This window comes from Episyrphus balteatus, chromosome 3 (genome assembly GCF_945859705.1).
Source record: "Episyrphus balteatus chromosome 3, idEpiBalt1.1, whole genome shotgun sequence".
Lineage (NCBI taxonomy): Eukaryota > Metazoa > Arthropoda > Insecta > Diptera > Syrphidae > Episyrphus > Episyrphus balteatus.
Genome location: NC_079136.1, coordinates 23583717 through 23610571, shown reverse-complemented (window position 1 = coordinate 23610571; position 26855 = coordinate 23583717). Strand labels below are relative to the sequence as shown.

The 26855-nt window shown below is 29.3% G+C and overlaps 2 protein-coding genes and 1 non-coding gene across 3 annotated transcripts in view; 2 read left to right on the top strand and 1 right to left on the bottom strand.

Annotated features, from left to right (window-relative positions):
- Positions 1–26855, bottom strand: part of LOC129916565 (uncharacterized) — a 210202-nt gene that overhangs the window by 158709 nt on the left and 24638 nt on the right. The gene's annotated exons all lie outside the window — the stretch shown is intronic.
- The window catches only part of LOC129916566 (uncharacterized), an 86365-nt gene that overhangs the window by 43813 nt on the left and 15697 nt on the right, over positions 1–26855 (top strand). The gene's annotated exons all lie outside the window — the stretch shown is intronic.
- Positions 7508–7580, top strand: Trnar-ucu (transfer RNA arginine (anticodon UCU)). The gene has a single exon. It is a non-coding gene; the product is annotated as a tRNA-Arg (tRNA).

Genomic DNA, 26855 nt, shown 5'->3' with positions numbered 1-26855 from the left:
TGGTTCTAAATTCAAAATTATTGACCAAAGGCGAAAAAGGCCACATTTTGGCAAAAATTTTCATTTGGAAAGTGCATTTAAATGCATTATGAAATTATGCGATAGCATTGACGGAATTGCTCAACCGAATAAACATTTACTTTAGCCTCAATGGGCTGGCAAATAATGTTTCTATATATTTTTGTATTTCCATTTTGATAGATGCATTGAATTATTTTATTTTAGCCAAGCCAGGTGTCTGTGGAACAATGAAAATACCGGCCGTGTCCATGTCCGTGTCCTTTGATTAGATTTAGATGCAATGTTTCACATTTAGATGGATTAGTTAGATATTTTCAATTGATTGGTATTTTTTTTTTTGTTTTTATTATTATTATACCAAAATTATTATTATTTTTTTTCTTTTCAATTTTATTTTTATAATCTTTGTTCATCTTCGTAATGCATCGATGGAATTGATTACCTTGCTTGATATTCCGGCATTAAGCCGGTAATAAATTAGAGAGGCTTTTAAATGTGCAACCGTGCGATCTTGTCCAAGTAATTAACAAGAGAAAAAAAAAATTACATGCAATTAATGTGGCTTTACAGCCGATACAAGAATGCATGTCGCTAAACACTAAAAGCATAGCTAATAAATTTAAAAAAAAAAAGTTAGAAGGGGCAGGAAGGTGGAAACAACCATGTTGACCAAGTTTTAGCTTTCAGGTAGTTAACATTTTTAATTGTCTACGAAGAAAGAAAAAAATCGTTTTTTTACCAGCTGCTCTAACACAATTCTTTCGACCATGTGACTTGATTTTAAATTGAATCGTTAAAACGATTAAAACGTTGACATACAACATTTAGGGTTAAGAGTTAAAACGGAAAAAAATTGTCGTCATATTTTTTTTTTGTTAATTTCTATAAAGATTAAAATCAATCACAAATAAGTACATGAAAGAATCTCTTGCTTGTCATATGTATGAGAAACCTAGATGACGACGTGATTAGTTTTTAACTTTTTTATGAAATCTGACATTTTTCGAGCGTCTTTAACAAAACTAAATTTTTTTTATTCTTATAGACGCGAGTTTTAAGTTACACTTCTTTGGTGTGATTTTGTTATAAGATTTGAGTTTTAAACAAGCAAGTTCGATAATATTATCGATAGACAACACTCCTTAAAGTGACTAATAGAGGAGAGAAAGAGTTTCAGAAGTCAGTTCTGGCATGTTTCAACTTTGTTGGCTTGTATTTTTTACTTGCGATATAGGTAGGTACTATATATCAAGTTATGCATTCGTACAAAAAAAAAAAGTTGAGATAACATTTTTCCATGACATTACGATGGTAGACAATGCCAAAAAAGTGGGTCCCGGAAGTCCGTCTGTCTGTCAGTCTGTCTGTCTGTATAAGGAGCTACAGCCTGAACGGATGGACCGATTAATGTCAAACTTGGTATGTAGCGTTATTTGGCGACTCTCCAGAGGGGTTTTTGGAATTAATTTTTTTGGACCAAAAATAACGGTACTTGTCATATACCGATTTAAGTAAAATTAGATATCTCGAAAACGGCTCTAACGATTTTGTTTAAAAAATTCAAATGTTAGTTTCAAGCTAAGGTCTATCTTTAAATGAAAAATTTTTTTTTTGAAAATCATTATTAACGGTACCTGCCATAGAACCGTTTTTTTCAAATCCGATTATCTTCGAAAGTACTTATTCGATTTTAACGAAACTTTTTGTGAAGAAGCATTTATGTATATAATTTAAATATAAACCAAAAATAAAATTTTCAAAAAAATAATTTTTGGATTTTTTTGAATAATCAAATTTTCGAAAACGGGACATTGAATTTTTTTGAAATTTTGTTTTTAGATGTTGATTAGTGATTTCTACGAAATAGCATACCAATTTTATTTTAAAACTTTTTTTCCAAAAAATTATTTATAAAAAATTAGTTTTTTAAAAAACGGCTCTAACGATTTTGAAAATTTTTTTTCTAAAAATGCATGTTAATATATCAATCCAAACTGCATACTTGTTTTGGAGGGCAATTTAATTTTAGATTTTATTTTATTTTTTTAAAAAACGAATTTTATTTTTTTTCCAAATTTCTATATAAAAAGTCTTAAAAATTTAAGCAACTTTAACTCTAAGAGCAAGTTCGTGCGACCCATTCGTGCATTTTATTTTTTGTTGTGAAAGACTTATGGAGTTGCATCAAGGACATGAAATTTTAAACATTAAAGATAAATATTTTTTTATCAGACACCTTCACTCTCCTACCGATAGAAATTTAAATTGGCAAAATGGGTGTTGAGGAGGGGCCTACAAATTATATGCTATATTGTTCTTTACTACTTTGCATTTAAAGTTCAATCGATTTATCAATTTTTAGGATCAGGAAAACTGTTTCAATTTCTATTCGGAAAGATTTTACAAAGAAAATGCATAAACAGTTACTTAACTCAGAATCTGAAAACTGCTCTTTTCAAGAACGTTAAACAGACATTCATTTAAATTATTGTTTGCAACTTTTTTTCATTCAATTGTTCATATATATATAAATATAAAAACAAATAAAAAATAGCTTACCTAATAGACATGCTTCAATAGAAATAACAAAACTCTTACCTGAAAAAAGAAAAAAACAAAAAAAGTAATTAATTATTAAACCTTGTTTATAGCAATGACTTATTTGAAATGATAAGCAAATAGACTAATTAAAAAATAATAGATACCAATAATAATTAAATCAAAACAATAAAAACCCCTCTTGAAATTAATTACCTACCTATACTACTGTTCATCACTTAGAAAATAAAGTATGCAAAAAATGACCAGGTCAAATTTTAAACATGTCGTGTCTTGGGTCGACCTTGAATTGTTTGCTTTTTACATTTTTTTTTTTAGAGTTCTTGTTTTTCTAATTGCCTCAGTGTGCATTTGAAATTTAAAAAAATACAATTAATGCATTATTGCCCTCGATGAAATGGTCTGAAATTTAAGTATGTTGTTCTCTTTAAGCTCCTGATCAAAAGCCGATATGAGCAGAAAGTCGAAAAATGCACAGTTTTTAAGATAACGGTTTTTTTCCCGATGACTAACTCAAACCTTTTATAAGGGATAGTAAATCTCTATTTTGTGTTTTGCGCTATTTTTTAGTGGAATCCATAGGTTTTTAGGGTCGCTGAAATTGAATCCGAAGTCTTTTTTGACCCATAACGTCGGGTTTTCAAGATAACCTCAAAAAATGTCACAGCCTAGAAAATTTTTTTTTTAAATCTGGGAGTGCGATTATAGTAAAAATATGTTTTTCGGGTCGCTAAAACCAGATTCGAAGTCCATTTTGATAGGGCATTTTGAGGTTATCTTGAAACCCCGACGTGATGGGTCAAAATAGACTTCGGATTCGGTTTCAGCGACCCTAAAAACTTATGGATTCCACTAAAAAATAGCGCAAAACACAAAATAGAGAGTTACTATCCCTTATAAAAGGTTTGAGATAGTCATCGGTAAAAACCCGTTATCTTAAAAACTGTCCATTTTTCGACTTTCTGCCCATATCAACTTTTTATCAGGGGCTTCAAGAGAACAACATACTAAAATTTCAGACAATTTCACCGAAGGCCACCTCCCATACAAAATGTGCGGGGTTCTTTATAAACTCTGGGAACAAAAGGGTAGGGAAATTTGTATAGATATATTCAATAAAAATGTTTGAATTAATTAGTTATAATTTTAGAGATTTAGCTTGGTAAAGAAAATCATTTTTTCAGACTTTTTCAAAAAATCGCCTTTTACACGTTTAATGTCAAAAAAATTAAAAACCATACATTTTTATTCACAAATAATAAGAGTAGTATGTTTATTTAAAATTTATTTTTAATTCATAGTTTGCTTATTTGTGAATAAAAATGTACGGTTTTTAATTTTTTTGTAAAAGGCGATTTTTTTTAAATGTCTGAAAAAATAATTTTCTTTACCAAACTAAATCTCTAAAATTATAACAATCAAAAATCTGAAAAATTTCATCACATGATAGCTACACTTGTAAAGTTTGGGTCTGTAAAGTTTTAAATTTTTTGAACAAATGGTTTGGCTGGAATTTAAAATTTATCGAACATGGTCCAAGAAACCCCATGTCCAAGTCCCGTAAGAAACTTCAACCGCTTGGCGGCACGGGTTAAAATTAAGTTAGAGACTTGAAACTTAATGAATAATTTTTTTAGTTTATTTCCAACCATATAAGATCTAAGGAGCATACAAATTCTAATTATTTTAAAACAGCGAGCACCCTATTGTGCACCTTGCAATACACATCATGATATGCCATATTTTCTAGTTACGAAAAAGTAGCATAGATTCCGCAGTTTTGGTCAAATACAATAAAAAAATGGGTAAAGTTGAAAAAATTGAAGAAAAAAAACACTTTTTTAAGATTTATGGGATAAAAACCTTAACTTTATTTATTTAAACAATAGATTTATACACATCATTCAAAAGGTCTAAGAACCCTCTTTCCAAAAACATATAACATATTGAGAATTGTTTTAAAAAATGACTGAGATATTCATAGATTACTTTGTAAGGTCGTTAAAAATGGTTTTTTTGTAAATAAAAAAAAAAATGGAGGGGTCCAAAAATATAACAAAAATATTTATATGCATTATTCGACCATATAAACAGCCTACACTATGTAATTTGTCGGGTTTATTTAATTTTTTTTATTTTGTAGCACAGTGTTATCATTATAAAGTACAGATAGCTCAATATAACAAAGGCATCAGGTGGATTAATGGAAGAGAACACCAAGTCTTTAACTGTCTTAACTTATAACAAGGCCTTGAGATAATGTTGAATGAAATCCGAAATAATCAATGGGAAATATTTACCCAAACTTCAGAGGTGAAATTTTCACGCAAATATAGCAATATAACAGAATGAAGAGTTATTTGGTCCTTGCACCAAATGCTTTACTTTGTTACCTTTTTGTATTTTAAAGTCCTGTAGATTTACATATCAATTGTAGCAATGATATTTTTGTTGCATGTTCGCTGAATTAGGACTGAATATTTTGCATTGGAAAAAAAATTATTGCAAAAGAAAAAAATTGCATTGAAAAAAATTTTGTTGCGAATAAAAATTTTTGCTTAAGAAAAAAATTAATGCACACATTTTGATTGATTTTTTGTTTGCAATAAATTTTTTTTAATGCAAAATATTTCTGTTTGCAAAAACAAAATTGTTTTGAATGCAATTTTTTTTCATTTGCAGTAATTTTTTTTAATGCAAAATATTTTTAGTTGCAAATAAAATTTTTTTTTCAATGCAAATATTTTTTAGTTGCAATAAGTTTTTTTTCTAATGCAAATATTTTTTAGTTGCAATAAATATTTTTTTAATGCAAATTATTTTTATTTGCAATAAATACTTTTAAAAAAATGTAATGGAAAGCAAATGCATTAAAAATAAAATGATTTTTACAACCCTGTGTCAAAAATATACCTAAAAAAAAAATAAAGTTATTGCCACTCTTAAAAAAAATCTTCTTGGTAAAGGTTTTGATGTTCAATAGAAAAAACATGAATTCCAAAAAAAAAAAAAAAAAACAAAAATTGCCATTAGTTTCAAAATTTTTTTAACATCATTTTATTCATATTAAAAACGCTTACAAAAAATTTGATTTACTTAAAGAATTGGTATAAAAAAGGGACCGTTTCATTTAAAAAAAAAAACAAATATCACAAAAATGTTGACATAAGGGACGTATTCATAGACACTGTTTAAGCTGCTTTTAAGAAAAACTCGAGTTTATCCCATTTTCAACGTTTTGAAATCAATTAACTTTAACTGAAGTGACTTCATTACCAATTGACAACTAAAATATAAATATTGTTTAAGTTTAATACCTCAGAGCGAACAAATTTTTTTTTAGGAATCACAAAACTTTTTTATCAACTATATGTAACTGCAGTCGATTCTTAACCCTCTGTCGGCACACGGTTGCGAATTTGGCAGCACAAAAATTAAAAGTGGTCACAAAAAAGTGTCTTTATAAGGGTGAAAATACATTTTTCTGAATTGTGAATACAATATTCGAATTCCTCGGAATATTCTACATCAATTTCATATATGATTCTCTATAAAATAGTGAGACCGAAAAAAGTTCTAGCCACATGAAAAAGTATAAATTAAATTTGCAAAAAAGAGGTGTGTCTACAGAGGGTTAATTCCGCTAAAGCAAATGGTCATTAGAACTGTGTCAGAGCGAAAAACTTGCCAATATCCTTTTTAAGTATTTTTTAGGAGAAAAATTCATAGTTAAAAGTTTAAAATAGCTCTGCTTACCGTAAAAGAATTTATGAATGTACCGAATATAAAATGGTCGAATATTCGGCGGCATCTCTATTTTAAATTGGTGCAAGGAGTGATAAGTTGTATGATATAAATTGCGAGCGTTAGCGAGCAAGAAAATTTTTTTGAAGAAATAAATTTGAACCATTATTAGGCTTTATACAAAAAATTATTTCGCACAATTTTATAGATAAAAACATTGAAAAATGAAATTTTTCTTTAGTTCTAAATTAAATCGGGAATACTTAAAAATAAAAATTTTAAATAATCCAAGTTGTTTGGTATGAGCTAATTTTCTAATTTGAAACAATTTGATAAATAGAAAGCTAAAAATATAACGAAATATTTTACATAGGTAATCTCTGAAATAAAAGGATAAGATTTCGGAAAGACTTAATTAGATTTTACGGTAATATTTCAAAAACGAGATGTGAACGAATATTTTTGTCTTCGGATTCGAGTTCAGCAACCCTTTGAAAAAGTATAGTTTAGTCTCGACACCAAAAACCTTGTAGATAAATACTTGTGTTATTTAAAGGGTTCTTAAAAGAACATTTTAAGGTGTTTACAGAGTGCTTTAGGAAATGATGAAAGAGTTAAAAACTAGTTTTTTGAAAAATCCCGTTGTAATGGACCACAAAATTGTTGTTTTCCTTATAAAAACTTCATCGATAGCTTCTTTAACGATACGAGATTGGTAGAGACTTTAAGAGAGATTTTCAGGTAGGTAATTAAATTACTAAAATACACAAACAAACCATTTAGTACTGCAAATATTAGACTTGTAGGTATTTGTTTATACTATATCTTTTGTTTTCTGAAACAAAATTTCGGGGGGGGGGGGTTAAACCCCATAACCCCCCCCCCCCTTAAATACGGCTATGTGTCTTTCAGTCCATTCCATCAGCAGCTAAGGTCTTAGATCGATAACATTTTATTTTTTTTTTACGAATATTGGTATTTTATTTGTTATTTAAAACTTAATTTGATTGTTTGTTCATTAAAAAAAAAAAATATTACAATAAACAATAAAAAAAAATTACAACATAATTTGAATTCAGCGCAAATTTTTTTTTATTAATTTTTTATTTTAAATAAATTCACAATGAATAAACTCAACTCACTCTTAGGTTTCTTTAAAAGCTTTTGAAACGAATTGATACATGTCCCTTTGGCGCAGAGGATAGCGCGTTGGACTTCTAATCCAAAGGTCGTGGGTTCGATCCCCACAAGGGATGATGGTGTATGAATTTAAATTTATAACAATAATTTTTATATAATTTGAAAAATAATTTAAATAAATAAATAAATTATTATAATATATATAAAATATCGAAAATAAATTGATTACACTGGTCAACAAGGTTTTTGCCACAAGAACCAAAATATACTTTTCTAGTAGTTTTTGATGTGCTGAACTCGAATCTGAAGTCAGAAAATTGTCATTGGCCTCCGTTTTTGAAATATTACCGTTATAAAATGCTAAAAAACGTCATTTTGGCTGTTTTCGAGGTTCTGTTTTAATGTGGGGTAATTCATTACAAACAAATTTGTAAAGGTGATTATAAGAACAGATATTCTTCTTTCAAAAACTGTTTAAATCTTTCCGATATCTCTTTTAATGCCCGAGATATTTAGAATTTAAGTAGCGGTCTTTGAATCAGAAACAACACTGGCCAACCAAATCAAAATTTGTTTGCCACAAGAACCAAAATATACTTTTCTAGTAGTTTTGGGGGTGCTTAACTCGAATCCGCAATCAGAAAAATTCTGTTAGCCTTCGTTTTTGAAATATTACCGTTATAAAAGTTTTTTTATAACGGTTATATTTCAAGAACGAAGGCTAATAGAATTTTTCTGATTGCGGATTCGAGTTAAGCATCCCGAAAACTAGTAGAAAAGTATATTTTGGTTCTTGTGGCAAAAATTCTGTGACCAGTGACTTAAACTTTAGATTAAATTTAGTTTCTCTTTAGCTTTTTAACTGAAACTTAAGATATCTCGAGCAATAAAAGAGATATCGGAAAGATTTAAACAGTTTTTGAAAGAAGAATATCTGTTCTTATAATCACCTTTACAAATTTGTTTGTAATGAATTACCCCACATTAAAACAGAACCTCGAAAACAGCCAAAATGACGTTTTTTAGCATTTTATAACGGTAATATTTCAAAAACGGAGGCCAATCAAATTTTTCTGGCTTCAGTTTCGGATTCAGCACCCCAAAAACTACTAGAAAAGTATATTTTGGTTCTTGTGGCAAAAAAAAAGTTAAATTTTGTTGACCAGTGTTATCTATAAAACCAAGTTCCTTGCTATAATTGAATTTTGAAGGGAACGAAAACCAGAAAATATTTTTTTGTTGGCGTTTTTTTTTTTATAAAATTCTAACTGATATTAAAAAAAAATTCTCTTAATAACAATCATGTTAAGTTACCACACCAGTTTTTAAATTTATAAAAAAAAATACTTATTTTGCATTAATTGTTTTAATTTAATCGATTACTAATTTCCACATAATTAGTGGTCATGAACTTTTAATTAGTTAAATACATAAAAAAGTAATGCATATGCAGATATGTACCAACTTTTCATGGTCACCACCGTCACTATATTTTCTTCTATCAAAGATATTTTTATTTTTAAATAAAAGGTTGATTATTCAAGAAAAATTAATTATACGATTATCGCATGTATCTACTGTATGTACCACTGACTTTGAAGCTGAAAATCATTAAATTATAATGACAAATAATTTTAACTGGGTCAAATTGTGACATACACGCACATAAATTTATAATAATTTTATTTTCTATTTATGCCCTTCCGTTTTTTCGCTGATAGTACTCGTAATGTGTGTGTGATCTTTGCACGAAAGTCATTATTCTTAAGCGACAGTTCATAAAACTTAACAGCACCAATTAAATTCTTCATGAGAATATGTCAACAACAATAAAATCGCAGTAAATAAATTTAAATATAAAATAATCGTGGGATAGTTTTAAGTCTGTGTGTGTGTAATTTTATGCGTGATTTTTTTTTTAGGTTCATTATTGTTATTTGTAGTGTTTTTTTAACGTCAATTTGTTTTTACATTTTTTTTTTTTAGATTTTGATTTTGATTGCAAGATTGTAATAAATCCATTATTACAAAAATTTTTTTTCGGCCTAAAATAAAAAAAATTAGGAACCAATTTCCTAAAATGCCTTTTTTACTCTTTGCAAACTGACGTTTTACTAAATCTAAAAAAAAAAAAAAAAAAAACTTAAACCTCAGCCGGGAATTGAACCTGGAATAGTTTTGCTTCCGAGCAACACTTCTAACCTCTGAGCCACAGTGGGCAGAATAAATTTAAATTTTGCTTTCATTCTCAATTTTTCACTTGCGATTTTATATCGCTACTATAGAACAAGTTTAGGATTTGGGAAAAAGTCAAAGTCGAGATAACAATCAGACATGATAAATATAAAATTTTGCAATTCTGTCCATTTGTCTGTTCGTTTGCATTTCAGTATGTATCTATATTTTAAACTACTGCCTAAAAAACTGAAGCGATTTTCTTCAAACTTGGTAGTTATGAGTTCTGTGCGATTTGCTGGAGGCGGATTTGATATTTTCATTTTAGAATCGAAATTAACGGTACCGACATGAAAAAATTTACTTCTCAAAAACGGCCCTAACGATTTTTAGTGAGGCGGCTTAGCATCTAAATCGTGCAGTTTGTGATAAAAGCATGAAATTTATATCATGGGTAGTACTCAATATTAGAGTTATTTTGAGATATTGGGCCACTTTGTATTCCATCCAGGAGCGTAGATACAAGAGATTTTCTGTGTTGCACCCGCATTGTTGCATATCATAGTATAGCTGATGAAACCTTTTTATTAATATAATACATGATTTCGAGGTAATTTTTAACGCCCGAATAAAACCAATAGCAATATGCCTGGACCGTCATGTAAAAAGTTATTGCACTTTTTATAAATTGTCTTTTACTCAAACAGCAAGATTCAGAATATTACCAAGTACTCCTTGAAAAATAGTGGTAGGTTGATAAAATTTAGTGTGGACTTTTCTAATACCATAGAAAAAAATAATAAAATATGTCCATCAAAAAATTTCAGGTCAAAGGGTGTTTTTTTAGCGAGAAAGAACACTTTTGAAATGGTACCATTGCAACACATGGACATTTTATGAATTTTTTTGAACCGCATATATATTTTATACATCGTATGAGAATCAAAAATAATCAAAAAATGAATTATATTTACCATGGAATGTTGAATTTTCATGCAAAACTTAAATTGCTTGCTTTTATTTTTTATTAAATTTTCATACAAATTAATATTTTGAAGGAGTGAGGTGCAAAAGTAAAAGTATGAAAAATAATTGTGCAGTTTGTGACAAAGGGATCAAATTAATAGGATTGTTAGTACAATATATAACCCTCATTTAAAGATATTGGGCCACTTAATATTTTACCTTTAAAGATGTTTATAACGATGCACAGAAAGCAATTTAAATGAAGTTTTGTGAAATTTATGATTATTAGATGGCTCATGTACATCCTCATAGGTGAAATATTAAAAGGCCCAATATCTTAAAATGAGGGTTACATATTGTACTAACAATCCTTTTAATTTGATCCTTTTATCACAAACTGCACAATTATTTTTCATACTTTTACTTTTGCACCTCACTCCTTCAAAATATTAATTTGTATGAAAATTTAATAAAAAATAAAAGCAAGCTATTTAAGTTTTTCATGAAAATTCAACATTCCATGGTAAATATAATTCATTTTTTGATTATTTTTGATTCTCTTACGATGTATAAAATATATATGCGGTTCAAAAAAATGCAAAAATTTTCCATATGCTGCAATGGTACCATTTCAAAAGTGTTCTTTCTCGCTAAAAAAAACACCCTTTGACCTGAAATTTTTTGATGAACATATTTTATTATTTTTTTCTATGGTATATGAAACGTCCACACGAAATTTTATCAACCTACCACTTTTTTTCAAGGAGTACTTGATAATATTTTGACTCTTTCTCTTTGAGTAAAAGACAATTCATAAAGAGTCCAATAACTTTTTACATGATGGTCGAGACATTTTGGTATTGATTTTATTCGATCGGGCGTAAGAAAATACCTCGAAATCATGTATCATATTAATACAATATTTCATTGCCTATACTACGATATGCAACAAATCGAGTGCAACACAGAAAAAGTCTTGTATCTACCCTTCCGAATGGAATACAAGGTGGCCCAATATCTCAAAATAACTCTTAAATTGAGTACTACCAACGATGTTAATTTCATGCTTTTATCACAAAGTGCACGATTGAACTCTTTTTTAATGCTAAGCCGCCTCACTATTTGATTAAAATTTTTGTGTGTACTGTGGCAAAAAAGGTCGTTCTATTCTAGTGAAGGTTAAATGTTGAAAATGAAAATACCGATTTTACATATTAACCTTTTAACAGTTAAATTTATTAAAAATTTTTTTACGGAAAATTTTAACACCACAAAAACAAAAGATTATAACTTTATTGTGCCAAGAATTGAGATTTGAATTGTTTTTGTTTTAAAATTGTATAATGTAAAAACAAAAACAGTCTTCAGACGCCTTGATGTGGTTTCGAAAAGCATTTTCAATGAAATCTTTTTACGTTTTATGTTTCTTTCCAAAATATCATTTATATAGGCGTTTTTGTCGTATTTAGATTTTTTTTTTATATTGTCAGAAATCAAAATTTGATGTTTTTTTAGATTTTGATCTCAAAAATTGGTTGTTTTCGATTCTGTTCTTAATTGATGCTTTCTGCTCAAAGTCCTAAAATATAACTTTGTATAATGAGTAGATATTTAATTTCAAAAGTGGGTAGATATTAAAAATAGGTATACCAAATTTCAATATTCTAGAATGCTGTACAATGTTTGGTAATAATAATTACATAACTTGAAAATAACACAATTAACTGATACAAACTAGCAGCTGTAGTAGCATGCTATAGATTTTCAATATTCTGCTATAATCACAATTGTTCTACATTTTTTGATATTAGGGGTATTCACGTAAACGCGGAAAACCCATAGACACCGTAGAATTTTCTATCGGTAGAAATGAGCTGTCAAAATTTGTATGGGAAAAATATTCCGCAAATCATAGAATTTTATCTCACAAATTTGAAGCAGAAACCGTAGTAAAAAAAATCTGATAAACTTTGGGTGTGTTCAATCACCTATCGGATAGGGTATCTGGAATATCTTTTTGAACGCGATTTATGTCTTATTATTCAGATAACCACAAATAAATTATGTTAATATTGAAAAGAGAATATTATTTTATTTGATCAAATTACATTTTTTTAATTAAACAAATTTTATAAGTTCAATTTGACGTTGAACAAACAGCTGATGTTTGTTTCCTTTGTTTACGCAATTATTTTCTGCTGAGGTGTTCATTTAAACCTTTTGCGGAATTTTCTATTTTTCTGCAAAGTAAAAAATTATTTCGTTACGTGAATACCCTTATTAATTTTTAAAGGCAGAATCACAAATGTTCACCCTTATATGCGCGACAAGATCCAAAACTGTGCCTAATTTCAGGTTTCTACTCCATAATGTCAGTCAGTTACGGCTTTTGTGATTTTTGAACCTATTTATTTCAAAAATACTCATCTGTAGAAGTTGAAATTTACTACCTCAGTTGTTTTTACTTATCTCAACAAATAATACGAAATTTTTGGCATTTTTGGAAAAGCCATTAGTAGGTAGTCAGTCATTGCGAGTGTTGGTTCCTGTAAATAAGAGTGCTTGAGAACTTGGCTGGGCATAAGGTATAACCGTGAAACTTTAGAATAAATCACATGTTTTTAATGACATTAAAAAACAAGATTTTTATCAGTAAAGAAACATTTTTTTCCAGGTATTTTATAGAAAAACAATCTTCAAGAGATACCATTAAGGTATAAGAATTAGAAAAAACTACTAACAAATTAAAACTTAAGCTTTCATAGTTATTATCAAAATTTGTATCATAGCGCATAGCAAAGCATTTATCAAGAGCATTACTTGGATTAAATAAAGTTAAAACTAAAATTTCAAGTTGAATTTTAATTTGCCAAATTTATTGTTTTATACCTGAATAATTTTTTGAGGCCATGATAAAAATCGCCCACAATAATCTGACACCTACCTACTCTTTAAAGGTATTAAAAACACTTATTTATTAAACTAAATAGTTCATTAGCCTTCATCTTTTATAATTGATGCATTATAAATGTTGAATGTTATTTCAAAATTTCGCTTTCAACTTAAAAAAAAATAAAAACAAAAATGGTTAATTTCAAGTGATCCATTTAAATCATTCAAATGGCAAACATATTTATAAACGTTGTGCGGTTAACAAGTATAATCTATGAAATCGGCCTTCACTTTCAAATAACTTATACCACCTAACCTGATGTCTTAGTGAACTAATTCCAAAAAAAAAAAAAATCTAGCAAAATCATGAATAAAAAAGTGTGGAAAAACTCTAGATCTGGATTATTTTGGCTTTCACATTACTTCAGTCCTAGCCCAGACCGCAAGACAAGTCCAAAAATAAGAGTTTAATTGGAAAATGCCGTCACCAATCAAGTATACACATAAGCTCAAAAGTTGCAAACCGTGTTATGTCGTCCGCCGCTGTCGTCGACTGCCTGCTGCCAAACCAGCCTAGTTTTTTTCTTCCAAATATGTTAACTGAATCTCATTTCTTTTTTTTTTTTAACTTTACTAAATACAGCCACCGACTTGCTGCAACTTGTCTCGTAATTTTTTGAAGTTTAACTATGCACCAGGACAAGGTATAGTTAAAGATAGATAGGTGCATACACTGTAAAAGTACACACACGTCTCGTTGTCATCATCGACATCGCCATCCTTGTTGCTACGAAGTCGTCCGTCGTCGTTGTCGTCCCAAGAAAACGACCAAGTGCTACCAAGCACACATACTGTGTGGTGCTCTACATCATTACGATAAATCCCATATACGTAATTCCATTAAATTTAAGTGCCACACACCGCAAATGTTGCACCATTCAAAAGTAGCAACATAGCAGCAGCAGCCGGCCAAATAATAGCCCGCTCCACATTCTCTCAACCAAAAGTCCGATTTTGAATACCTATCTTCACCGATATCTTCCCTTTGCAATCGAATCCACACAACAAACTGCATGGACTTAGAGAAGAGAGGTTATCGACAATTTATCGATGCCACTAGGAACTTATACCAAACTGCCACAAGAAGCACTTCTCTAAGAAAACTTGCAAAGTTTCTTCGGCTTTGAAATTAAATTACATGTCCCTTTTGGGTCGCATATCCACAAAGATTTAGAATTGCACAACTTGGACACGACGATGCGATATGATATGATGCAAACGCTCCAAGCAACGGTACATCACGAACTCTCTTAAGTACACCTCTATACCGCCTCTAATTAGTTCATTTCGAGAGACACATAATGTTGTGATATTATAAGCTCGAAACCGAATAATGGCCAACAGCTAACATATATGACTAGGTACTTCGAAGTGGAGATATGGTAAATCTATATAAGATGGCTCCAGCTCCACCTTGATATGGTTGATATGAAAAACTTCCAACCAAATGATGGGAGATTCTCTTGGTGCTATGTGCTCCTTGGAACGACCAAAGACGACAACGATATCATTTGAGATTCATAATTATGCAGGTGTGTGCTGAAGATTTTCCAAATGGATTTACTTGTGATGGCCTTCGATAAATTGCTGCTGTTGCTGGCTGCTGTCGAGTGCCATCGAATACGTCGTACGACGACAATGGCGCCGACAAACGTGATACTCCAGTTTGTTTGGCATTTAAGGCTGGGAAAAGCAAGTTTGTAGTATAGATATGGCCAATTGATGGTGGTTTGTAGTTTGTGTTTGAGAACTTACAAAATGAACTGCTATAGACATTAAGATGAATGAGATGCATTTTGCCAGGAGGATACTTTTGTAGAAATATTAATAATTGCTGATTCTCTCATCTGCCTCAATTAATTAATAATAATAACATGTTGTTTTGTATACAGTATCTAATTGTTAGTTACAATTTTCTCACTTACTGGGTAAACAAATTACAAACAAAAGTAAATTGTAACACAAGCAATGCTTATGCATCTTAATTTGGAATTCAAAGAAGGGCCTTGTTTCTTTTCCTTCATGTCCATTAGGGTGGGAAAAAAATACCCTATTTTTTCATATTTTTATCTCTAACCCTTCCTGGCCCTATTTTGATTAGAAGTTACTAAACAGGGGCGATATTATGTGTCCAGTGTTGGATAAATAGCTGAAGTTGGATCATTCATACGTATAAACTTCTTAATGAAACAGGGCAGGAAGGGTTAGGAATACAAATTTGAAAAAATTAGGGCATTTTTTTCCTAGTTTGGAACCAATCTAGGGGTCGTCCCCAATTTTTTTTTTTCCTAAGGACCACCCTTATGTCCATATTAAAAAGTACAAAAAAATCATAGTAGAATGAAACCCATTGGAAAAGGAGGTGAATATGATGAAAATTAAAGGATAAATAAATTACGGGCGAGCCGAGTTCGGGAAGTGGGTGGGTTGAGTTTTTAATGGTAAAAAATGGTATATCTCGTTTTCTGGCAAAACTACAAATCCTATAGAAAAAAGTTGTATGGCAAAGTTGTTGGTAATAAAAAGATCTACAACTTTTGTATCAACAATTTTTTTACATAACCTCAAAATTTATGTGAAAAATTCAAAAAACCGAGTTTTTGGTTTTTTATTTTTATCTTTTTCAAAAACAAAATTTTTTCTACGAAATTTGGTGAAAACTTACCTTATTATGTCCCAAATACACTGTAATTTATTTGATTTAAAATATTAATTTGTTTACCTTATTTTGATTTAATACCAAATAATACAAATCGAAAATTCACGTGTCAAAATATCAGCTTTTTTCAAAAAGTCGGTGGGCATTTCGTTCGTTAAAATGTCTATTTTCTGATGGTGTAAAAAAAAAATTACATTAGAATACTATAGAACATGTAATTAAATTTACACTTTAATTAACGTAAGATTTACCAATGTTACATGAAATCTTACTTTTTTTGAGTAATTAAAGTGTAAATTTTAATAAATAGGCCAAAATTGTAAACAATGATAAACATTTTGTTTCGAATTCAAGCTTTTTTCATTTTTTTAATTTTACGAGAACATGTTCTATAGTATTCTAATGTAAATTTTTTTTTACACCATCAGAAAATAGACATTTTAACGAACGAAATGCCCACCGACTTTTTGAAAAAAGCTGATATTTTGACACGTGAATTTTCGATTGAAAATTAGGGTGTTTTTTTGGTATTAAATCAAAATAAGGTAAACAAATTAATATTTTAAATCAAATAAATTACAGTGTATTTGGGACATAATAAGGTAAGTTTTCACCAAATTTCGTAGAAAAATTTTTGTTTTTGAAAAAGATAAAAATAAAAAACCAAAAACTCGGTTTTTTTAATTTTTCACTTAAATTTTGAGGTTATGTAAAAAAAATTGTTGATACAAAAGTTGTAGATCTTTTTATTACCTACAACTTTGCCATACAACTTTTTTCTATAGCATTTGTAGTTTTGCCGTAAATCGAGATATACCATTTTTTACCATTAAAAACTCAACCCACCCACTTCCCGAATTCGGCTCGCCCGTAATTTATTTTTCCTTTAATTTTCATCATATTCACCTCCTTTTCCAATGGGTTTCATTCTACTATGATTTTTTTTGGATTCAAAAATTATCCACCCTGGTCTATATTTTGCTTTACGCCGACGAATTGTACCTTTTCATTTTTTTTTTTTTTCAAAACCTAGAAGGCATAGAAACATATGCCTATTCGATAAGGAATCAATTGAGGCAGTTTTCTGCATGAGTCATTTTTTTTTTTATTAAAATTCAAAGTCTGGACAAAAATAGTAATTAATGAGTTTTAAAAAATTTTCGTTTCGCCTATTTTTAACTTTGAAATCGATTATTTCAAAAACAATTGGTTGAAATAAATTGATTTAAAAATTAAAAGTAAATGTACAATTCTGCCTTTCGTAAATGGTATCATTACATGCAACTTTAAGTGTTGCCGTTGTTTTTTAATAATTTTTTTTTTGAAAATTGACCCTTCCTCCTAAAGTAGGGGAAATAGACTCCCCTCCCTCCTATAGTAAAAAATTATTGCATTGAACGCCTCTACCAAAAACCGTTATCAAATTCTGGCGCCCAAGTTATCGTACTACGTGCCAAAATAACATTTTTGTTCGGTGCCCAAACGTTCGAATTTCGGTGCCTGGGTTGAAATCGTAAAATTTTTTTTTTCTAAGCCAATTTTGAACTGATTTTCATAAAAAATACCTCGTTTCATTTGGAAATGAATATTATTTAAAAATATATTTTTAAAACAGAATGTTCTTTTGAAAACATACCTATGTATACTAGACTGATTCAAAAAATTTTTTTTTTTTTTTTTGTTCAAAGCATTGTTGAAAATATTGTTGGAAATGACGAAAAAGAAATACTGTAAAAGTTTCAGCCATTAATGTTAACATTTAGTACCGCCGCATCGCAAATTTCTATTTCCCATACGATTTGTATGGGAAAGATTGTGTATTTGTGTTTAGAATTTTTTATCTTTTTAATGGTTCATCCAAAAGGCTTGAAAAAATCATTTTCTTTTGTAAAATTGTCCGCTCTACAAAAAAGCTTTTGTTAATTTTTTTGATTTACCCCCGCGTTTCGAAGTTATTCAACTTTAAAATATAAAAAGTAGTTTTTTCTCATTTTTTTTTCCGATTTTTTGACGAAATTATTAGGTTTTTCAAAAAATTTGGCAAAATTTTCGAATATTTGTATTCTTTGTTGTGTTTTGGTTTCACAGATCCTTTTATATAACTCTCAAACCCCTAATACTATCATATTAGATTTCTTCAATAAATTCGAATTATTCATTTTTTCAACTAAAAATTATTTTAATCAATTTTTCGCGTCCGTTTTTTTTTAAATTTTATAAATGCAATTTTGTAGAGCGTTCAATTTTATACAAGAAAATGATTAAATCTAGCCTTTTTGATGAACCATTATGGGAAATAGAAATTTGCGATGCGGCGGTACTAAATGTTAACATTAATGGCTGAAACTTTTACAGTATTTCTTTTTCGTCATTTCCAACAATATTTTCAACAATGCTTTGAACAAAAAAAAATTTTTTTTTTGAATCAGTCTAATGTATATTATAAATTGATGTCGAAGTTGGGCAAATGACAAAAAAAATGGAATTTTTTAACTTTGGCAGCTTATAAATTCTAGATGGTTTATCCGAATCACATGTTTTATACATTTTTGAAAAGGTATAAAAATCAAAAATGGGTAAAAATTTGACGAAGCTAGATTTTTTTTCAATGGGTAAAGGTCCAAAAAACCGTTTTTTGCCCTTAACTCCAGATTTTGGGAGTATTAGGGACTTTTTAAATACCGTTTCGTAATCAGTGCGATTAGCTCTACAAAACATGATAGGTCTCTGCCCGCGTATATTTAGAAACCTGATTTTGGTAACATATGTAGTGTAATAGCGAAACATTTTAGTTAAAAATTGTTATTTTGAAAATTTTGCCAAAAGTACCGGAACTGTTACTAAACCATTAAAGATTAAAAGATTTTAATTATTATTTCTTATAAAAATATTGGTCAACTGTTTACACACTTCAGTATAATAAATGTTAATTAATACTCTAACAATAGAAAACCTGCAATAAATTAGTAAGACTTGATGAAAACAATAAAAAAGTTCAACTCATTAATTAGGTGTTAATAACCAAAGATCCAATCAACTCTTAAAAACTTAAAAACTCATAATAATTTATTAAATCTTTGTGATACTATCAATCATATTGAATATCGAGACAAAATAAATAAATACAAAATCAAAGCTCAATAAGATTAAAAGTTAATGTTGAATATCTTGTATATATAATTTGCAATAATCTTGAAATATGCACGAGCAGTTTTTTTTTTAACTATTACAAAAAAGATTGATTAAATTTTAGATGATTTGAAAGCAGGAAACCGAGAGAACATAATCTTGAACAAAACAATAAAAAGTAAATTGACTCGTAATTTTGTTAATTGATATGCAGTTAGTCAAGTCCTAAAGCTACCTATATGCAATTACGGATATAAAAATTGGAATAAAAATTATCATTAAGTTGAGTCACACAGTTATGAGATTGTTTATATGTATTTCTCACAAGACAAAACTCATATATTAACTATCAAGTATCACAATATTATGCAACAATAGAAGTGTATATACCTACCTTTAACGCCTCGCATATATAAACATTAAATTCACATGTTTAATGTTCTGCTTCAATGCAATTTACTATCTCAACTGACCCAAAGTCACCACATATAGCAAAACCACATGCTGACTCACGTATTTTATTGGACAAAAAAATTGAACTAAAAAAAAAATAAAAGCTCATGGATTGCATGTCTTTGTGCACCTATCTGCTAGTACCTATCTTTTATTATTAGATACAAACAACGGAGTTGTTACTTTTAGGTTTTTTTTTTTTTTGGTGTCCATAATGAACAGAAATGAGTGTCTTTTTTAGCCCATTCGAGGCACGCTCCTGGTGCCTTATGTACTTTTAGGTTGACAAAATTTTAAGTTGAAATCGGTCCAAGCGACCACAAGAAATAAAATCCCAAAGTGAATGCAAGAGGAACAACGACGACCGATACCGAAATAATTACGAAATGTTACTTTCATTTAGTGTTAATTAATTCCAGCGATTGCTGCGCCCTCTAACAGTGAATGTAACATGAAGTTTGAAGTTCTTCTGACACCTGGAGCTTAGTTATGCCTCCCGGATAATAAAACCCTCAAAATAAAATACAAGTGCGTAAGAGCGCATGTTATGGGCTCCTACCGATGTTGTTCAATTCATTTTGTCACAAAGAAAATTGTACCGCCACTTGCGAAAGCTAAATATTCAACCACCACAAAGTAGATGCCGTTGTTGATGTTAAAAAAAAAATGTTTAAAGAAAACAAAAAACCGCCGCCATTCAACTACAGCATTCAAAACGACAAAACTTTGGAACAACCAAAGACGATGGTAAGCGATTGGTATGGATTTACGATTGTCCGTAATGTAATCAGATCACCAACATCGAATATAATTGTCACGACTCTATTTTATATTCATCGGTGGACGGACCTTGCAGTGTTTTTCGCTGTTTTCGTTTTTTAGTATCGAAATCGTACCTATACAAAAAAATAGAGAAACGTTAAACCTAGCAGGAGTCAGACAATAGGTTAATATATGTGACAGTCGGAACAACAAACAACGATCTCTTTTGGAACGACCCTCTTGAGTGCGCTCGCGTACCGCAGTCTTGAGGCATAGGTAGTTAAGATCGAAATCATTGTCGGTTATTGGATCAGTGTTTTACTATGTCTTTGGTAGAAACACATAGAGAATAGTGAATTGAAGCTTTTAAAGTTGAGTTATGAAGAGTGAATTGAAATGGGTTTTCTTAATGAATTGGATTTATGTACAGTATGTAGTTTCTAGGGTAGTTTAGTCAGTTAGAAATGGATGTTTTTTTTTAAAGTTTTTTTTTTATTTAACTTTAAAATCAACAATAAAGTTGGTGGTATCATATTATTAGATATTTAATTTAAATTTATATTGAATATACTTAATGGAGGCTGCATCAATGATTTAACGATTTTATCTCTATAGAAATATTACCGCTGTTGTCGTATTCTTTTTTAAAATCTAAATAAAGATTTTTGTGAATAAAAAAATTTGTTTTCAAAAAATTTTTTTGAGTATCTTAAATAAAATGATATGAAAAGATTGTGTAAGTTATTTAAGGGGGGAAATCCCTCTGGACGACAGCTTTTTCAATAATTTTTTTTGGAAAACTGAAAGCATTTATTGCAATTTGGGAAAGTATGTGATATTATTCACTGAAAATAATAAATTTCGTAAAATTACGAAAATTGTTTCATACACTACATTTTCGTTGGCCCAACGAAACTTTCGTTGGCTCAACGAAAATATGTAATTTTTCGTAATATGAAAACCTTCATCAATTAATGAAAACGTTTCATACACTTTTTCTCCCTTTTTAGTGCCAAAAAATCCAATTCAATGAAAAGATTCATCAATTAACGAAAAATTTCATACTCATTTTAAAGAATAAAAATAAGAATTTTTTCCTTACTTTATTAAATATTTAATTAAGTAACGAAAAAATTCATTAACTTATGAAATTCAACATCAACTAACGAAAATCTTCATAAGCTTATGAAAATTCTTTATATACTAATGAAATATTACATTGGCTTATGAAAAAATACATCAGTTAACGAAAAAAATCGTTGCCTTACAAAAAAAAAAAACGTAGACTTGGGTGCATTTCTGTTTTAATGATTAAAAATTGAATCTTGCTGTATATAGTTCACATTAGGTTTTTGTTTAAAAATCTATGTAAGTTGAGCTGAATATAAAAAATATTTGCGTATTGACAAGATGTCTCACAATAAGTCGGACTCATCAGTTGACTTAAGTGAGCTCCACCGGGTCGAAACGCCAATTTTTGGTTTGGACTATATTAAATTAATAATTTAACAAGTCCAATAAAAAAAATACTACAATCTACTAAAAAAATACAACGAAAACTTTCGTTAGCTTACGAATATTTTTTCGTAATTTAATTAAAATGTTCATTAAATTTACGAAAAAATTCGTTAGCTAACGAAAGTTCTTTCATAAATTAATCAAAAAATACATTGACTAACGAAATATATCATCGTGGTTAATTAAATTTTGCGTTAATCGATGAAAAATTTCGTAAAGTGATGTAAAAATTCATTAACTCTCGATCAAAAATTTTTATGAAAAATTTTATTAAAATACTACAGTTTTCGTTGATTGATGAAGTTCTTCATTAACGTATGAAAGCCATTTCGTTGAGCCAATTAAATTTTTCATCGGCTGAAAATTAATTAAATTTTCGTTGGCTCAACGAATTTTTTTGAAGTACAAAAAAAAACAAAATGGCGGCTCTACAGCTCTTTAAAGTTGACGCCTCGAGTTTGCGCCGTGCAATGTCCAGGTCCAGAAAATTCTTTATAATCAAAAAAGAAATTTTTTTCCAATAAAATATATTTATACGCATTGCATGAACCTAAATTTAGTAAAAAAAAAAAGTGTACAATAAAAATTAGAGACCAAAAAACCGAAAAAACACAATGTTTTTTTATAAACAAGTTGTTAAAAAAAATATTTATTGTAGAAATTTTGTTGAACTTTTAGGTTCATGCAATGGCCAATAAATTGAAGAGTAATTTGCAATTTATTTCAATTTATTGTCGGTAGCTTCATTAGTTTTTGAGTTACGTTGCACGGCGCGGAAATAAGCGCGTTTTGAGGAAAAAGCGTTTAAAGTTTTCGTTTTAGTACTGAGGTAGGTTCAATTGGCATGGGTTTCGTGACTATCTTGGGGCATTTGAGGCTTCTTTTAAGGCTTAGACCACTGAAAATAGTTTCTTCGGTTGTTAAATGAATTTATAAGGCAAAAAAAAATTAATGCAAAAATAAAAATTTCCAGAGGGATTTCCCCCCTTAAGGAAAAAAATTATATGGCAGTGAGGCACAATCTTCCATCGTTTAACCGATAGATGCAATTTTCTCACAAATTGTGAGAAAAATGTACATTATTTAAATGTACGTTTTTAAAAAGCTTAATTTTATTTGTAAACTTTAAGGCCCAATTTATTGACACTCCATTAAATTTAAATCCCCATTAAAAAAGGGAATTTTAAAATTAAAAACCAAATTCGTTTAATTCTTTCTCTTTTAAGCAATTTTTGAAGTTTGACATCATTAACTAATCGAGCATTAAATTTAAAAGTCCTTTTAGATAAAAAGCCAAATTCGACCTTTTAAGAGGGATTTTTAGAGCAAATTGTGGTTTTAAACAGGTTTTCTATTTATTCACTCTCCATTAGTGTTAAATGTCATTTCTTTATTGTTTAATTATTAATTTTTTTGAAAAAACGTCAAATTAGCTAAAGAATTATTAAAACAACAACACAATTATATGAATAGAGTCCAGACGAGAATTTTTTTGTAGGTAGGTACACCGTACACATATTTATAATGTATGTATTTATTCCATAAATAAGTTATGCATAATGCATATATAAAATGACTACAGCTCACCAGAAATTCTATCAAGGGAAGAGACAACACTTCAATTTAGATTTTTAATAGACACAAAATTAAAAGAAATTAATGCATTTCTTACCTACTTCCCCGAGCTCAGAAGAGCACATATAGTACTAGATTCCCTAGATTTATCCTCTCCACTTTAAAAAAGCACTGCTAGTAAAACCAATCAGGGTTGAGATGCTGCATTTTATAATCAACTCAAAACTTTTTAGACCACTTTTGTATATCGTGTCTCTCGTCTTGGGATTTCGTCTTGCGTTTTCGGCTACAAAATAATTACGCGCCGTAGTTTTTATGTTTTTTCATATTGTTTATAATTAAAATCTTCAAATTCAATTTGAAAAATCGTAGTTTTTGACAGTTCGAATACAAAAAAAAATAAAAATTCCCTAGGATATTTTTAACAGAGTTTGAAATTTAAAGTTTCCATTAGAGGTAAAGGCTTTAACTAAAGAAGAGTGAATTAAATGAACTTTTAATGATGTATACTTAAAGGCGTCAATAGTTTAAAAACGCCGGTAACTAAAACGATAAATTTAAATATTTAATGGAAGCTCAATAAATTGGCCCTAAATCAAGTAAATTGAAGAGTTTTTGAAAAACTGGAATTTTGAAAAAAAAATTAATTGAAAAATTTTTAACATGTCGTTTTTCAAAGTTTTCTGGTCATCTGGTCTTTATTGCTAGTTGAAATTAGAAAACGAAATGTCGATATGAATAATAGTTTATAAAAAAAATTAAAAAAGTAGTTCAACATTTAAATATAAAGTTATTTTTCATTCAACCGCCTTTATTGTTGAAGGTTAAATAGTTAAATTTTGAAGATTCTGTTTGTCAGTCTTAGAGAAAATCAAATATTTCAATGCAAAAATTCAGTTTGTATCAAGAAAATTCAACGAAATTGAAGTAATTTTTAGTTTTTTTTTTCAAAACTAAACTAACAATATTTATGGCCAAAAAATTTTGAAAGATAAATTCATATTTTATTATGACAAGGTTTGAAAAAAAGTCAGGTAGAACTTTTTTATTTATAAATATTTATACAAAATTCTGAGTTTGAGAACCATTTTTGTCCCTCACTCCTATAAAGATTTTTACTTGCTCTATAGGGCAAGTATTGGTTTCGTGTAGAAAAAAAAATCGAGGTTTTAATCAAAACCAACATTACGATGATGGAGAAGATCAAAAAAGTGGTTTTCGTCATGCCGTCCGTCGGTCTGTGCGTGTGTGCGTCTGTGCGTCCATCTGTACGGATGGATGGATTTGCTTGAAACTTGGTACAGATGATTTTTACGTAATTCCCTAGGACCGTTTTTTTTATTTTTTTAATATCTCCAATTTAACGCATATCTCCCATATAACGTTTTCGAGGTATTTCAAATTTCTCGAAAACGGCTCTAAGGATTTCGTTAAAATTTGGTGTGCGCAGTACTCTTATTGATTCTAACAAAACTGCATTTTTAGTTTTTCTCAAAAAATGCCGAGAGCGGAAATATTGCGTTGCCATTTTTCAAAAATTGATATGTTTTTTAAGTTCATATATTTCATCAAAGCATAATTCAATTTTTTCAAAATTTACAGACATCATAGGTATTGAAGTTTAAAATGTAAAAAAAAAATTTTAAAAAAAAAGTTTTTCAAAAAATATTTAAAAAATTGAATTTTTTTAACTTTCGATTTTTTTTTTGTTTTTATTTTTTTTTTTTCTGCACAAAATCTTAAATTTCCAATAGATATTTAAGATAAAGATGCTTTGAACTACAAGAGCAAGTACGTGCGACCCAGTCGTGCATTTTATTTCTTTAAATAACTTAGACAATCTTCTGGTATTATTTAATTCATAAAATTTAACAAAAACATTGTTCACAAAAATCTTAATTTTAATTAAAAAAAACAATACGGCAACAATGGCAATTTTTAACCCATAGATGTTAATTTCAGACGTTTGAAAAATAAGATCATCAAAATCGGAGGTGTTCGGTCGGGTCCCCTAATAATTTGCTTTAATTACTCCACTATCTAATAAAATATGGAAACAAGATGGAAAAACATATTCTTGCCTAAATTAGGCACTGGCCTGGCACTGCTATAACGTTTATGCATTTGTTTTTAAAAGAAACTAGCTTGTCACTGATATTATAAATATAAATGTTTGAACAGGAAGAGCAAACGTCCAGGCCAGAGGAAAACCACATATCGATTGGGAAACCATTTTGAGGTGCAACCTTCGATTGTTGCACGCTAAGCGAAAATTAAGCTGAGTGCCAAAAGCTTCTTATCTTACATTTTTTTTTTAAGTAATTCCTAATATTACCTATATGCTCCAAGGCTTCTTCAAATGTTCCCATAAACTGATAACCAAAATTACCGGATTCAATGTCTGTTTCCATTTTTGATCCGTCAATTATAATCTCATAACCACCTTTAATTACACAACCAATTAACTCTATTGTACTTTCCTGCATTCAATAAAAGCTTGAATGTAAGCTCAGACATCTGGTGGGCAACAAACCACGATCTAATGACCTGTTTCCGAAGGCTTGGCAGACCAGTCAGCATATAGATCTCATGAAAAAAAAAAAATATTCTTGGAATAATAGTCTGGTATTTACTGTTGCAAAATTCATGCAAAAAGTAATTTTTTTTCAGTTGATACAAGGATCGACAATTTTTCTTCTAGAGAATATAATTCATTTACAATAATTCCTAATAGAATACATTTATTTTGCTCCATGCCTGTGATGTAAAATTATTTATAAAATATCAATACTTAAAAGCTCAATTCTTATTTCTCAGACTGTATCAAGATCACAATCTCATTTTATGATTTTATTTCTTTGCAAACAAATCGAATCACCCGAAGTCGAACGACCTTGCTGTGAGAATATTTTCTCAATTTACACCACAAAACAGCCATGAGATCGCATAATAAATAACCTTCTTTCAGGTTTCAATCTCGTAGTTGAATGAAAAAAAAGCTGTTTCCAATTTTTCCCATCCCCAGGTGTTGCATGGAGTTAAAAAAAAATATTCTATTTCTCTGCAAAACTATTCGGTGGTTAATAACAATTTTCAAACCATTTAAATGTCGATCTCATTCTGGTGTATCATATCAACTTCTTGACGTTTGAACAGAGACATTCAGACAGACAGTCACTCAACATAATAAATAATCACACTG